Source organism: Macrotis lagotis, chromosome 2 (assembly GCF_037893015.1).
Source record: "Macrotis lagotis isolate mMagLag1 chromosome 2, bilby.v1.9.chrom.fasta, whole genome shotgun sequence".
Lineage (NCBI taxonomy): Eukaryota > Metazoa > Chordata > Mammalia > Peramelemorphia > Peramelidae > Macrotis > Macrotis lagotis.
Window position 1 is genome coordinate 128,618,226 of NC_133659.1, and position 14,343 is coordinate 128,632,568.

Here is a 14,343-nt window from a genome sequence, read left to right on the forward strand (position 1 = left end):
GCATTCCATAAATTTTGGTATATGGTCTCATTGTTGTAATTTTCTTTAATGAAATTATTGATTGTTTCTATAATTTGTTCTTGATTCACTTGTTTTTTTAGGATTAATTTAATTTTCAATTCACTTTTAATGTTTCCATTGTTCATGTGAGAAATTATTGAGTGTTAGGTTTCCATAGGATGTGAAAGGATGCTATCAGTTAGGATTTCACAGGTAACTATCACAAAAGCAGGGATCTCTGGGCTGTTGATTAGGCCAAAGGACATAAGCCTACATGCAGGAATGTGGAAGTAAGACAAAAGGAATGACCTTGAGCAGTCACCTAACTGGAAGAATTCTTCTAGACAAACCTGAAGATGTCTGTGCCAAGATTAGACCAAAACCAGCTCAAATTGGTCGAGATTCAACCTGGGGCCTCTGACCTTTCACAAGTACACATGCTTAATAAACTTCATGCATATTAACTCACACACCTCCTGTGATGATCATCATAATATGCGTCATCAGCATAACATGTGTCATGTGACCAGGGAGGGGGAATCTGTTAAGGGGATGATATGGACGTATTGATTAGATTGTACCCCTGATGATGAGGACCTAACATGACTCTAAAGGGAGGGGAAAAAGGCCTTCCAAACATGTATAAGATTGGATAATGGCACAATTTGGGGTTCTCCTCACTAGGGGGAGTGTGTTCTTTTCTACAGGAAATGTTAAATAAAGAATCCTTCTGTTACTCCAGGCTATTAGGAGCCAGGTGACCCCACTTTGGAATAAGGGATTTGGGGGTTCATTTCTAACATTCATTTATTACATTATGATAAGAAATAAATGTTTTCTATTTCTGCTTTTCTGTATTTGTAAGATTTTTATGTCTTAATTCATAGTCAGCTTTTGGGTAGGTGTCAAATGATCTTTTTCTTTGAGGTTTCATGTGTAGTTATTTTGACACTTATGATCATTTTCTAAGTTTATGCCTTGATTCTCCCTATCACTATAGTAACTTTCTATAGTCAAATTCTCTTTTTGTTATTGTTTTTTGCTCATTTTTTTTCTGCTTTTTTTGTGCTTGGTGTTTTTATGTGAGAGTTGGATTCTGGACCTGCACTGTCCCAAGACTCTGGATCTATCTGCTTCACGGAGTTTAGTGCTGAGCTGCCTGATTTCTCTGGAAGCTCCCCTGCTGGTTTGTACTGGGTTTGGGGGGAGTCTCCCTCTTGATTGGTATTTAACTTCTGGCCTGCTCCAGGGCTAGGATCTAGCTGCTGGGTTGCTATGGTAACAGAGTCTCTGCTGGCAGGCCCAGGGGTGGGGTCTTGATGTTAGCTAGCTCCTGGGTGGGGCTTCACAACCTATCAGCAATGGGGTCTAGGCCTTGCTGGTGGCTTGTACTGAGGGTTTGGCCGCTGGTTTGGTTTGCTACACTGCCCAGACTGCTCACCTGCCTAGGGAGCTCCTGGTTTGGAGGAGGACAGGGCTTCTCTGGTGGATAGCTTGGAACCTTGCTGCGGGTCCCCTGCTCTGAGGCTGGCTGCTGTTGCTGCTCTTAGACCTCATTCCCCTTCTACCCCGGTGAGACAGACCCTTCCTACCTGGCTGGTAAGCTGGTTCCCTGCTCCTGTTCTGAGACCCCTTTCTTGTTGTTTGCAGGGAAATTTGGGAGGGCTTCAGAGGGTTCCTTCTTTATTCTGCCCTCCTGGAACTAAAAGTTGCAAATTTGTTTTTATATTCTTGAGCACAGTGCCTTGAAAATTATATGTGTTAATTTGAAATAAACATCAGGATCAGAAGTGGACAGATGTTCTAGTTGGGCTGTTGACCTAGGACCACAAGTTGCCCTGGCCATGCCCTGTCTTTGTGGAATTCTTTCTCCTCCCATGAATGTTTGATGATCTCCTCTCTTCCATCCACATGTCCCTTACATGACCCTTTCTCAGTTCTCATCCTTCTGAAGCACTTGATATTTACTTTCCTCTCTGGCTTTTTGTGACTCCTCTCTTGGCTTTCCTTGAACCTATCAAACCTGTCCTTTTTCTTTCTCCTTTGCTGGATCTTCATCTATGTCTCACCCCTGAACTGTAGATGTCCCTTTTAAGGGTCTGGCTTAGTTTCTCTTCTCTTTGCTCTCTCTAATCTCTTATTTGATAGTTGTCATAGGTCCAATTATTATCTCTATATATCCAGAGTTAGTTTGTCTCCTGAGCTCCAGTCTCATATAACCAGCTGTCTGTTGGGCATTTTGAACCAGATATCTTATAAACATTCTCAAGCCCAAAAAGTCTAAAACAGAACTCATTATTCTTTCCCCTATCTCTTCTGAATTTCCTATTACTTTTGAGGACAACGCCAGTCTTCCAGTCAGGCAGGTTCACAAGCAGGTTCAGAAACCTCAGTCCTTGATTCTTCACTCTCATCCCTATTGCCAGATCTTGTCAATTCTACCCCCCCAAATATCTCTCCATTCATGCAGCTACCACCTAATTCAGGTCTTCATCCTCTTGTATCCCTAGCACTTGGTTCAGTATCTGCTATAGAATAAGGGCTTAATAAATTTTTGCTGATTGATTGGGGAAGTTTATTTCTTGCTATTTTAAGGTTATGCCCAAGTTAACACAGAAACAGATTTTATATTCTTTATAATTAAAAAGAACATAAAGTTAAAGTATGAAGGGGGAAATTTTTTTCTCACTATAAAGAACTTTCTAACAGTTTTCTGAAAATGGAATAGGCTGCTTTGAAAGGTAGTAAACCTCATATTATTGAACCTATTTAGGTAGATGTTAAATAATCACCTTTAATAGACTGTAGAAGAGATTCCAATATTAAAGTCTGGACTAGACTACTTCTGAAATTCCTTTCTACATGACTCTATGTTTAAAAGAAATATTTTTAAAGCAAATAAATTCCTTGGCACAGTGTCTGACCCATAGCAAACACTCTATAAATGTTAGTTATTTTATTATTCTAAATAGTTCCCCCTTTTTTCTGTCTTCTTTCCCTGTCCTCCTCACCCCCACACTCTCCTTTGAATGATGGGGATATGACTAGGATGGTGATAGGAAGTGAATAGAGAAAGTAAAAGTAAGTAAGGCACTGCACTATCTCATTTGATCCTCATAACAATCCTACAAAGTAGGATTTCCATTTTGCAGTTGAGGAAACTGAGGCACAAAATGGTTATGTGACTTGTCCAGATGAAATGATAGGAGAAAGTTGACAGGTTCCAGGTCTGAGGCAATACTGCACCTGGAGCAGGTTTCTCCTTGCTAAGGCACAGAGTACATTCCCCTATTCCATGATGGGTAGCTGCATCCAGAGGAGAGCAGAGGTTCCTTCTAATGACAAGATAGTCAAGACTAAGTTTCATGTTTCAGCCTGGGTTGAGATTCCAGTCCTGGGGCAGGTAGGTGGTGCAGTGGATAGAGCACTGGCCTTGGAGTCAGGAGTACCTGAGTTCAAATCCAGCCTCAGACACTTAACAATTACCTAGCTATGTGGCCTCAGGCAAGCCACTTAACCCCATTGCCTTGAAAAAAACTAAAAAAAAAAAAGAGAGAGAGAGAGGGAGAGAGAGAGAGAGAGAGAGAGAGAGAGAGATTCCAGTCCTAGCTGTATTCCAAGTCCATTCCTTGTGCTATGATTCCCAAGACCTATTTTTCTCCAAATTTTCTTTCTTTGTCTAGTGAGTCAAATATTAAATGGAGGCATCTTTGCTCACTCAACTATAACAAATTCACAAGAAAGTGGGGTTTTGCCAATAGAAGCTCAAGAGCTAATCTCAACTGGGCAGATCTGCAAATTCACATACCATTTAATAACAAATAAGTGAATGCTACAGGAAGGGGTGAAATGGAAGCAGTTCAGGAATATCGCATTTAACATTCTTGCCAGGACATGTGCAAATTTTCTGAGTAAGAGAGGCTTTCCCTAATGAATAGTTATTAGCACTGTCTGGTACTTAAAGATAAAATCCATTATATTGTCTTAAATGTGTTTCACATAAGAAATAATTAACAGAGGTCTATGACCACCAATATAGTCCCTTTTCCCTCCCTCATTTCTCATAACTCAAATTTCAGGATCTTGTCCCCCTTATTAGGGGTACTTAAAACTTTTTTTGGTGTCATGGACCTTTTTGGCAATCAATGAAGCCTGTGGACTTCTTGTTAGAATAATGGTTTTTTAATGTATAGATAGGATTACAAAGGAAATATTTTATTGAAATATAACCATCAAAATATTTTTAAAAACCAAGGAAAGAGAATCCAGATTAAGAACCTCTGCTCTGTGTTTTCTCACATCTTTCATTTGCCTCTTCTTCTCTTTCTTCTATTTCCTACAACCTAATCATTAATAATTATAGCATTTATGAAAATATATGAATCTGGGTTTAAATTCAATGCACTATTTCTAATACTTGGTAAATACTTGTTGACAGTTGAATTGGAGATTAAATGCATTATTATGTTCATTATTATTATCATCCTCTTGCTGGGTTAGTTAGAAGTCTAGATTTACACCTAATTAAATTAAGTGCTACTTCCCTCATTATTTAGATTAAGTCTGTTCCAGGATCTCTGACCTATATTCTCTCATCAATTATCCTTTAAAACTCTAGGACTTCAATTCTTCAGGGTATTTGTGATCACTTTAACATGGTTATTCCCTCAATCAGAACAGTCATTCATTATCATTTCATTATGCATATTTTTTCCATGTTCCTATTTATAGTATTCCCAGCTAACTTGAAAGAACTATTCTAAGTCTTTTTTCTATTTCAAGGATGCCAGTACAGCACTTAAACTGTTCTTATGTTACTTCCTCAGCTCTGGTTAGCCCATTTAAATTTCTAAACATTCTTATCCTCAATAGTATCTATCTCTTAAATAACTTCTTGCATGTAGCTTGAACTCTTAAAATGTAGAAACTATTTTTCCTAGGACCTAATACAGTGTCTTGCACATAATAGTCAAATGATAGTGTTTATTGATTTGGATTGAAAATAAATTGTAGGGGCAGCTAGGTGGTGCAGCGGATAAAACACGGGCCCTGGAGTCAGGAGTACCTGGGTTCAAATCCAGCCTCAGACACTTGATAATTACCTAGCTGTGAGGCCTTGGGCAAGCCACTTAACCCCATCTGCCTTGCAAAAACCTTAAAAAAAAAAGAAAAAAAAAGAAAATAAATTGTAACCCATTCTGGTTGATCGTCAATCTTTTTCTTGTCCCACTGATTAAAAATTAGGATATTAGAAAGCATTAGGTTCCAACCAAATCACACTGGTGTTTTCTTATTTTGAAACATAATACTTTTCAGTCTGCCTTCAGAATGAAGCATAAGTCCTTGAACACTAAATTCAGAAGCAAACATTATGCTCTACTTAGCTGTATCATTGATGAAGAATTACTGACTGACCTATTTGAATACCAATGACTTGTTAGGATTCCAATGACTTTGTAAATGCAGTCATATTATGATGATAGAAGTATTTAGAATAATTTTGGGAAGTCAAATAACATGAAATAAAGACCCCATTTTCTTTGTTCTGGATTGTTAGATGTTTGGTATCTGGATTAGGCCAAGTATGTATTTGAAGTGAAGTAAGATAAAGCAAAATGCTCTCTCTCTATCTCTCTCTCTTCTTTCTTGAAGCACCTTAAAACATATATGTATCATTGGTCCCTATGGTTTAAACTATGCCACTTCCCTAGTTTTCTAGCTGAAGTGATTCAGAAACCATTTTGCTTTTTTTCTCTTTTAAATTATTTTAAAATCTTGTTGTATAGCATAAACTTTTCCACATAGAGGAAAAAATATACTTTCAAATATAGGAATAAGAACCAGATTCGATATTTCATTGGGAGTAAGAAACTCCAACTCAGGACAACACCTTCTCTGTAATTTACAATCTTAATGAGTTGCCTAGATCACTAAGGATAAGGGGAAGGAGGAGTAACTTGTCCAGGGTCACACAGTATGTATCAGGGGTAGATTTGAATTTAGGTTTGCCTAGTGTCTCTATTCTAGCATATTGCTTTTCATCATTTGAGATAAGGGATTAAAAAGATGATTTTGAAATGCTGTATATTTTTACATGAGACTAGTTTATTCAACAAGCATTTATTATGCAACTACAATGTACTGGGTAATTGGCACACCAATGTAACAAGGTGCTAGAATTACATTCCCATATGTGCATTAGACTAAATATCTAGAGTGCAGTTACCCTTCAAGATCTCAGAAGTACTCCTGTGTGACAGTACAATTTTAAAAATACTACTGGCTTAAGCTCACATTCTAGTGTGTTCTTCTCGATATCAACTATCAGTTATCTCATGTCTTTAATACTATTGATTGCTACTCTACCATCAATTTAAACAATTTACATCAATTTGCTTTTACAAAAAGATATTTACTGAAAAGATATGTCAAGAACCAAAGTATGAAAAGCTCTCTCCTACCCCAAACAGGAGGTTCATGCTCTACCTTCTACAATTTTTATTCCTATGTTTCCAATAGTACCTTTTGTGCTTACAAAAAAATGAGTAACCACTGAGTGGGGAATGGTTGAATACATTGTGGTATATTAGCATAATCGTATATTATTGAATCATAATAAAAAAATGAAAACAAAAATTTCAGAGAAACATGGAAAAACCTGCATGAATTGATGCAGAGTGAGGTAAGCAAAACCAGGAGAACAATACATTTAATGACTATAATATTTAAATTAAAAACACAAAAAAGCAGTCAAATAACTGATTGTGATCCCCAGTCTTAGGTCTCAGAGGACAGAGAATGAAACATAATTTGTTCCTCTTGGAGGCATGATAGAAGATGACAATCAATTTACCCGTATTTATTAAAAGTGCTGGAGATTAGGCGACTAGGTGGTGCAGTGGATAGTGTGCAGGGGGGCCCCTGGAGTCAGGAGGACCTGAGTTCAAATCCAGCCTCAGACACTTAATAATTACCTAGCTGTGTGGCCTTGGGCAAGCCACATAAGCCCATTTGCCTTGCAGAAACCTTAAAAAAAAAGTGCTGGAGATTCAAAGAAAATCAAAGCAGTTTCTGCCTTCAAGGAAGTCACATTCTAACAGAGAAGATAACATGCAAAAACAATTTTGTATATATACAAGATATATACAGGATAACTTGAAAATAATTTCATTTGAGAATTCATTAGCATTAAATGAAGTCACAAAAAGGCTTCTTAAAGAGGGTAGGATTTTGACTATGACTTGAAGGAAATGAGGAGATAAGAGCCAAATATGGTCTAGTTTCCAGAACTGCTAAGACTGCAAATTTTGTTTGTCAACCATTTCCAAAATAAGCATTGATTTCAGCTGTTGAAAGTAACTTTTGGAACATTCTGGTGGAGGGGTGGGAAAATTAAGTTCTGATCTCCTAGAGAAAGAGAAACCTTGCTTAGTTTTAGCCTAGAACACAAAAAATAGCTAAAGAGATTGAATTGCAGAAAGTTATTCAAATTGTTATATTGGTTTGTTTGGTGGGGTTTTTTGAAGTTACATTAATTGTTTAAATAAATCTAGATGCTATCTAATAGAAAATGTTGCTTTCTGAAGAGCTAAGGATAAGACAGGATAGTCATTCAAAGCAACTTTCAATTTCAATTTCTAATAAACTTAATCCTCAATATAAAAAAAATCTGAATTTACTAAATAGAGAAATTAAGTTGTGATTTATTTTCCTGACAAAATTATTCTCCAAGAGACTCCATACAAAAATCTCCACTGGTTCATATAAATCATGATTCTGTTTAAAAAAATTTAATTTAAAAAAATTTAATTTATCTGTTTTTGTTGAACTGTTTTAGTCACATCTGACTCTTTGTGACCCCATTTGGGATTTTCTTGGCAAAGACATTGGATTAGTTTGCCATTTCCTATTCTAGTTCATTTTTACAGATGAGGAAACTGAGACAAACAGGGACTTTCCCATCCAAGTTTCTTTTTTTTAATATTCACAAATGTTTAATGGCTGAATCAAGTTTTGGGAGTAACCATGGATGCACTAATGGCACATCTCCATACAACTGAATCCTCCAAGTGCATTAAGTTTTAAATATGGCTACAGATGTAGTACTAATGGTATATCCCTAAACTGGACTCTCCAAGTGAATATACCACTGCTATTCACATACTAAGAACATGTCTGTAATCTTTCAATTCAACAGGTCTTCAAAACAGGTACTTAGCAAGTCAGGAGATTCTATCTCCAACTGAACTCCTGCAGTGATGGGATGACCTTTACTCAAGTCCTTAGACAATACACTGAAATGCCTTTCAACAAGTGAAAGGCAGTATTTAATGAAATCATTGTAATTTAAGTTACTTATGCACAAATTAGGGAATTTAAGATGGATTCAATAGGACTGGCCTTTGGACAGGCTGGGGCATAACCCCCCCCCCCAACAATTGCCCCACCCCTCCAAAACCCGTAACAGGTAAATCATATGACATTATTAAGTAGGCTTTCCCCATAGTTTAGTGAAAGAAGCCAGATTTAATTAAAACTTTTCTAAGACGTGGGGCACGGGCACCTAGCCCTTGCTTTAACAAAAAAAAAGTTGCCTAAATCTTTTAAAATAAACATTCAAGTGTGACAGCTTGGTTGTGACCGAAACTGAGAGAAGGGAGATTTCTTATCTAACCCCAAGCCTACCTAATCTGCATAATTTCTCTATTCGAACAGCCATTCATGATCGAAATGCTCAGGGCGATGAGACCAATTAAATAGGGCAGTTATAGTACCCATACAAAAAGGAAAGGAGTCTCCTGGGCTGCTTCGGACAATAAATAAGGTGGCAGCGCGGCTACTCGTTGGTGGCCTTCTGCAGGTAGGCTATCAAGCCCGCTCGCCCTTCTTCTTGATGCCCACGAAGATCATCTTGATGCCCGGGATGTACTTCTTGGGGTTCTCCAGGTACTCCATCAAGGTGTCCTCGCTCCAGGTGATGCCTTTGTTCTTGTTGGCGTCGGGGTAGGAGAAGCCGGCGGCCTGGCCCGTCTTGCGGCCGAACAGCCCGTGCAGGTTGGGGCCGGTCTTGTGCTTGCCGCCCTTCTCCACCGTGTGGCACTGGGTGCCCTTCTGCACGAAGATCTTCTTGCCCTTCTCCACGTCCCCCATGGCGGCCCAGTCCCCAGTTCGGCCCGCTGTGCTCGGCGCTGCCTCTCCCCATCCAAGTTTCTAAGGCAGAATTTGAACTCAAAGAGTATTTCTGATTTCAAGCCCAGTGCTCTATCCATTGTGCCATTTAGCTCCCAAAATTTATCTACAACTTTTAAATTTTCAATTACATTCAAAAGGGCTCAAAAGAGTAGATCTTCACAAATCCTACTAGAAAAAAAATTGAATGAAGAATGCATACAGCATACTGGCTGATGGGCAGCATTGAATGAGTCTGTGTAGGGTATGTGTGTGTCTGTGTCTGTGTCTGTGTCTGGTGTGTCTGTGTTTGTGTGGGTGTTTCTTACAAGATCATAGATTTAGAGGTAAGATCAACCCCAGAGGCCATTGAGTCCAATCCTCTCATATTACAGTTGGGGAAATTAAGGCCTACTTAGGATCACAGATCTAGATCTCAGAAGCTTTTCATAGATGAGGAAACTGAACCGTGGGAGGTTTAGACTTGCCCAAGATCAAAGAGAGGTAGTAAGTGGCATAAGAAGTAAAATATGATCTTTTAACTTCAGAACCATGATTTTTCTACACTACCTCTTAGTGCCTCCCTTGAATGAGAATTACAGTTGGACAATGAGTTGAACTCAAAATTGACTAATAGGAAGAAAAGAGCTGGAATGTCTTTGCAAAATGATGTAGTATTTTTTTTTAATAATCTCAATTTTTACTCTGACAGAAAAGTTATTGTTTAAAATAGATATTTTTCTAATGGAGAGATGCAACAAGACATAGTGAAGACAGTGCTGACCTTGTTTGTAGTAAGGAAGACCTGAATTCAAAGTTGTCCCTAGTAAGATGCTTTAACACTTTGAGCTTCAGTTTCTTTATGTAGAAAAAAGATCATCTGTCTCACAGTATGCTATGAAATCAAATGATACATTTAGATTCTTTAGAAACCTTAAACAACTATTTTTCTGTAATAAGATTATGTTGGATAGGATAGAGGGTAGCTTTCAAGTCAAGAAAGAGCTGGATTCTGCCCCTTGCTCAATTTAACTATGTGTCCAAGGGGAAGAGAAAAAGTTTCAGTATTACCACATCCCATAACTCTGAAGTTGTGTCTAATTGTATTTTGCTGCAGCTTTGCACTTTGTTTCATAATGGGAAACAAAGAAACAAAGCAGTTGAAAACATTTATTTTTTTTTTTCAAGGCAATAGGTTTAAGTGGCTTGCCCAAGGCTACATGGCTAGGTAATTATTAAGTGTCTGAGGTCAGATTTGACAGATTTGAACCCAGGTACTCCTGACTCCAAGACCGGTGCTCTATTGACTGCTCCACCTAGCCGCCCCAGTTGAAAACATTTAGCAAAATAATTAAAACCCAATAAATACCTGAAGTGTAATCATTATTACTTATCGAACATCTTTTGACAAGAAGAGTAGGAATAAAGTCAATAATAGGAAATTGTGCCTAATGTCAAGGAATTTTAATCTAAAAATCAAGTATTTGGCAATCTACTGTCTCCTGGTCTAGAGACTAACACAAAGGGAAATACAAGAGACAATTTTTAAACATATGCATATCTTTTCATGAAAAAAAATTCTCTTCTCCATGACATGTATTTCTTTTATGATAAATCTAACCAGGTATTGAAGGCCAAAAGCCCTCAGTGGACAGACATAAAGGCAATATAATGTCTAAGCTTTGTTTAAGGTGTAGATTCTTTGTCCCTATTCTGTACCAAGTTTGGAAAAAGTAATATATAATGATCATCAGTTTAGTTTATTCTTCATAGGTAAGGAAGATTTAGTTATAACCTTTTATTCATTTGCCATGAGGGCAAGGGGTACTTTCAAAAGTGTGCTCTCCCACTCCTACTCAGCCTGGAAACTTCCTTTCCCCATAGAGATTAATGCTTCTTTTGCAACTTGGCCTCTTGTAAGGGGACTGGCATGTGGAGACACTAGAAAAAATGACATAAAGGGCAGCTAGGTGGTGAAGTGGATAGAGTACCAGTCATGGAGTCAGGAGGACCTGAGTTCAAATGACACCTCAGACACTTGATATCTACTGTGTGACATTGGGCAAGTCACTTAACCCAAAGCTTTGCAGAAAACAAAAGTGACACAAGACAAGAATTAAGACAATGCTACTAGAGAATCAAGTTCTAGTGCCCAGAAGGTACTCTCTATTGACACAATGGCAGAGGCTAGAATTGTGCAATGGAGAACTACACTGAAATATCACAGATGATACTCATAATATCAGGAACTGAGCATAGTGCCTTATAATAGTAAAGGCTTTTAATGGTGATTTTGGACATACAGCCTAAGAGAGACTGCTGGAGCTGCTAAAGGACAGGTTTTACTGGATCAGGATTTAGATATCACTAAGAAATGTGAGATATGCTTTTGTATGAAAAATAAAATGATGCCAATTTGTACTTGAAGGGTATATGTATTAGTAAATTATAGGTATTTGCCTTTTATCAATTTTCTACCCTTAGAGGGTAATAGTGCATAATTACATAGTACACAGTAAAGCTGGGGAGTCAGAAGAACTGACTTCAAATCCAGGCTCAGACATGTACTACTAGCTGTGTGATGCTGGGTCAGTCATGAACCCTGCTAAATGAATGGGAGAAGGAAATAACAAACCACTCTAGTATCTTTGCCAAGAAAACCCCAATTGTGGAGGCGGGGGGTGGGGTCACAAGAAAGTAGGTCATGATTGAAAAGACTATAGTACACCGTACATATCTATGGTAATTTATGGAACAGCAGCCATGTTTTGATGGTGACTAACAATTCAATAAAGAGTGTACAGGCATATGCAAAAGGGAATGAGAAAGTTTTCATGGTTGTAAGGTATTCTGGAAGGATTTCTGAATATATAGACTTCTAGGATCCATTTTGACCAAGATTAAGACTTTAAAAGCAAACTTCAAAGATATAAGCTTTGGCTAGCATCAAGGAGTCTAGAACTATATTTTATCACCCTGAAGGGAACTCATAGCCTGAGCATTGAATAATTTCAAGACAATAAGATCAAAGCAAAAATTTCAAGGGATGTAGGATGTACTTTGTACAGTCTTTTTTCAATTGATTGTAAAAAAAATACAAAAATGACACAAGAAAAAATTTCCATGTACACAGTCGATCATAGGGGATTCAATATAAAATAATAAATTATCATTTTATACCTATATAAAATACATTTTGTTTTCAAAGGTACCTAACTTTTTTGTGCTTCCTTCTAAATCTTTTGTTCTCTGCTGTGCATCTATACAGTCTTATAATTACCAAGAATTATGCTAAAGGCTTTAAACCATACCACTAGTGTTTGGAACAAGAATCATGACTATTTATTGATTTGTGTTTTAGCATCACTGAGACTGAAGAGACTGAAGATAGTTAATCTTTCCAATAAGATTATCTGTCTACAACTTCGTTTCCGAAGAGTGCTAACAGAAATAAGCAACAATATGGGGTCACATTGGTAGTCAAGATTTTTAACAAGAAGACATAGTTTTGTTAAGGAAGTTTGGTGTTCATAGGTCACAAATTAACAAATCCAAGAAAAGTTATTCTAAACCAAGTTGTTGAAAGTCTTGGCAACTTGCTTGTTTATAGAATTACCACTTTTATTGTCCATTGGCAAGGGTTTGGATTGTCTATTGAAGAGACAGAGACCAAAAGGACTCAGATTATTCAGAATTAAAGAGATCTACCAGGTATTCAAAGACCATCAGAAACAGACATTTTATTTGGAAAAAACTTAGCATACTGTGTGTAGATTCAACAACCAGTTCAAATAAGGGAGAGGACTATAGCCAGAGGCAGCACCCATCCTGTCTACAAACATCAGTTGTAAAGATACTTAAGATACAGAGACATCACCAGGGTACGGTAACATTGCTTGCTAGTTTAGACTCTACAAATTCAGATTTAGGAATATAGGGCTCCAGTTCTAAGAAGGCCTATGATTTGTCTAAGCCATAAGCTAGTTCAGATATGTGGGCAGATTAGTAGGTTATAAGAAACTTAAGTCTATCCAACCTGTGATTCGATTAACAATGTTAGAGAGAGAAAACTAGAAAAATGATTATACACATAATCAACTGGCATTTATTAAAAGCCTTCTATGTTCTAGACATAATGCTAAGCACTGAGAATTTTTATTGTTCAATTGCTTTCAGTCATGGCTGACTCTTTGTGACCTCATTTGATGTTTTCTTAGCAAAGACACTGGCATGATTTACCATTTCCTTTTCAGCTTTTAAAGATGAGAAACTGGGGCAGCTAGGTGGCTCAGTAGATAGAGCACTGGCCCTGGAGTCTAGAGGACCTCAGTTCAAATATGGCCTCAGACATTTAATAATTAACTGTGTGACTTTGGGCAGGTCATGTAACCCCACTGCCTGGTAAAAACAAAACAAAAGTATGAGAAATTGAGGCAAACAGAATGAAGTAACTTGCCCAGGGTGTCACAACTAGGACATCTAAAGCTAGATTTGAACTCAGGAAGACGAGTCTTTCTGACTCCAAGCCCAGATCTCAGTGACTGTATCACCTAGCTACCCAAATGCACTGGGAATACAAATAGACACAAAACCAAATCAAACCAAGGAGCTCTCAAGGAGCTCAGTCCAATGGGAGACATAATATGAAAACAATTAGATACAAACAAGATACAAGATAAATTGGGGGCCCTGGAAAGAGAAAAACAGAGAAAGACTTCTTTGTGAGGTATGGGCTTTTAGCTGAGACTTGAACTGAGCCAGGGAAGCTAGGAGGCAAAAATGAAGGGTAGGAGAATTTTAGACATGATGAGAGAGATAGAAGAACAGAGGATAATACCAAGGTTGGGAGCCTGGGTAATGAGAAAGATGGTAGTGCCTTTGATAAGAAAAGAGAAGGTGGGAAGTGGGCAGTAAGTGTGAGTGTAAAAAAAAGTTCCGTTTTGGAACTGTTGAGTTTAACGTGTTTTTGAGACATCTAGGTCAGGATGTTTAAAAGGCAGTTGAGGATATGAGACGGGAAATCAGGAGAGAAGTTAGGGCTGGACAAATTCTGAGTCATGTCTAGAGATAATTGAAAACAGATGATAATATAGTGTCTTGTGAAAGATATGTCTTGTATACAATTGAACATGTCAATTACTGAATATTTACATACCTTAATTTTACATACCTTAA

The 14,343-nt window shown here is 37.7% G+C and overlaps 1 pseudogene; it reads right to left on the reverse strand.

Annotated features, from left to right (window-relative positions):
- Positions 1 to 8,868: 8,868 nt before the first annotated feature.
- LOC141511178 (cytochrome c, somatic pseudogene) lies at positions 8,869 to 9,150 on the reverse strand (annotated as a pseudogene).
- Between the last annotated feature and the right edge of the window lie 5,193 nt (positions 9,151 to 14,343).